This window comes from Brachionichthys hirsutus, chromosome 4 (genome assembly GCF_040956055.1).
Source record: "Brachionichthys hirsutus isolate HB-005 chromosome 4, CSIRO-AGI_Bhir_v1, whole genome shotgun sequence".
In the NCBI taxonomy this organism is placed as follows: domain Eukaryota; kingdom Metazoa; phylum Chordata; class Actinopteri; order Lophiiformes; family Brachionichthyidae; genus Brachionichthys; species Brachionichthys hirsutus.
In genome coordinates, this window is record NC_090900.1 from 4,567,629 (window position 1) to 4,569,793 (window position 2,165).

General features: G+C 47.2%; 1 long non-coding RNA gene across 1 annotated transcript; it reads left to right on the forward strand.

Annotated features, from left to right (window-relative positions):
* The first annotated feature begins 1,323 nt into the window (after positions 1–1,323).
* On the forward strand, positions 1,324–1,710 carry LOC137917925 (uncharacterized). The gene is made up of 3 exons (XR_011106681.1): positions 1,324–1,341; positions 1,447–1,569; positions 1,653–1,710. It is a non-coding gene; the product is annotated as an uncharacterized lncRNA (long non-coding RNA).
* Positions 1,711–2,165: the final 455 nt, after the last annotated feature.

The following is a 2,165-nucleotide window of genomic DNA, read 5'->3' on the forward strand; positions in this document are numbered from 1 at the left end:
ATTCTAGATTAAAATATACATATATTTGGCAGCATAAGAAAACATTGATAAGCTGCCAATAGTGTAGTCTGTTATAAGCAGCAGCTTCTAAACTTGTTCTTACATTTTTAAAAGTAAGAATTATTCCGCCGTTCTGAATATATCAGTGGAGTTATTGGTGTTTTCTTGAGGCATTGTTTGGTACATTTGTTTTTGTGTAACAGTTATAAAAAGGTTTTTACGTGTTGATCTTGGGGCAGATGCTGGAGGAGACTCGTGAGGAGCTCCACAGGGTCACAGAGGAGGAGCGCTTACTGAGGAGCAGGTGTGCCTGTCTGGAGGAGACAGGGTGGCAGAAAAAGGATCAGATCAAGGTCAATTCTCTTTTTTAAAAATATGTCCATGTGATTCTTTATAGCCAGATTGGCGGCGTCAACATCCACATTTACCATTTTTATTCGACTGTCTTCGATGCATCGCCCATCTGTCAGGCAGCAGAGCACCAAGTGGGTGAGCTGCAGGGTGAACTTGGAGAATGCCGGATCAGAGTGGGAACGCTGGAGCAGATGTTGGCTCAGAAGGAGCAGCGGCTGCTGGATTTCAAGGAGTCTCAAGCGGCCTTACAAGCACAAGCACACAGACTGATGGGGGAGCTACAGCACCGGGACACCCTGACAGCTGCTGCAGAACACGCTCAGAGGATGGCAGTGAGTGCTGAGGCACAGATCATAGTTCATCAGATCTTATGCAAGAATAAGTAACAATGAATTTAGTTTTGTCTCCTTTCATTCAGGACGCAGCATTGAAGCAGAAAAAGAAAGACTTGACTTTGGTTCACGAGCAGCAGATTCAAAAGGTAATGGACATGTCTGTAAAGCCAAAATAGTAATTCATCAAATGACATTATTCCTGTTGAATGAATGATCTGATGTCTTAAGCTAAACATCCTCTCGATTACTCCCTAATGTTGTCGTCCTCCGTTCTCGTACCCTGTAGCCTGTTAGCTCTGCACTTGTACAGTGACGCTGCTGAAATATTATGTTTTATATGTCCTTTGAATGTGTCCATAGTATGTCTGTAAACCAAATTGCCCTCCGACGGACAAACTAGTAAAGTGAAGTGAAGTAATGTCAACCCATGCCTATAGTGGATAAGGATGCACAGCATTCCCTCTTTCAGGTCAGCAAGGCGATAGAGGAAGAGAGAAAGAAGTGGGAGGCAGAAAAATTGGAGGCTGTGAAGATAAACTGTGCGATAATGGAGGAGCAGAACATACAGATCCTGGAAAGCATAAAGTGTGAGACGCAAAGTGAGAAGAGTGAAGCAGTGGCTCTTCAACAAAACGTGGTGGAGCTAAAATCGGTAAGGAGACTCAAAAGCCTTGCATGATATAGCATTAGCATCCCACGTCAGACAGTGAAATGAGTATTTCTTCTTTGCGTGATTTTAATCTGTGAGAGGTTGCAGGAGATCGAGAGTGAAAGCCGTCAGCAACAGAGAGAACGGGAGTCGTTGCTAGCTGTGGTTCGCAAGTCGCTGAAAGAGGAGCATCAGGCTGAGCTGGAGAAACTGCAGCGACAGATGGACCAGGTGCAAGAAAACCACATGAAGCAATACGAATAAAGAGATGTGGAGTCGTGGCAATGCTAACGTTTTATGGGCTGTGGCCGCAGGAGAGTCGGAGGGTGGCGTTGAAGCTCGAGCAGGCAGTTAAGCAGGCGGAGATGGAGGCCGACCGGCTCCGGGGTCTGCTAGGAGAAAGGGAAACCGGTTATACTCAACGCGCAGCTGAGATGGAGCAGCAGGTCCAGCGCTGGGCCACAGAGCTGGGGGCAGAGTGCCATCATCTCCACCTCCTGGTGGAGCAGAGTGTGCCCACAGCAGGCTCTGTGAAGCTGCCTCCCAGGTGGTCTTATCATCCCTAATCATGCGTAGAAAACACGACGTGTTCGCGGGCTAATGTCTCGGTGCAGTTCCACAGTAGGCGAGGCTCTCGGGAACTTGCCAACGCTGAGAGAGCGGCTGAAGAGTGCGACAAGTTTTCTACACCGGGAGCTCGATTCACAGAAACAAACCACTGAGCAGCTGAGAAATGACAAGGTGGAGTGCAGAGACTGCACACGCTGCCATTTCCATTTCGAGGGTATGACATTTAAAAATCAATACATGCCCGTCATTTCATTGCT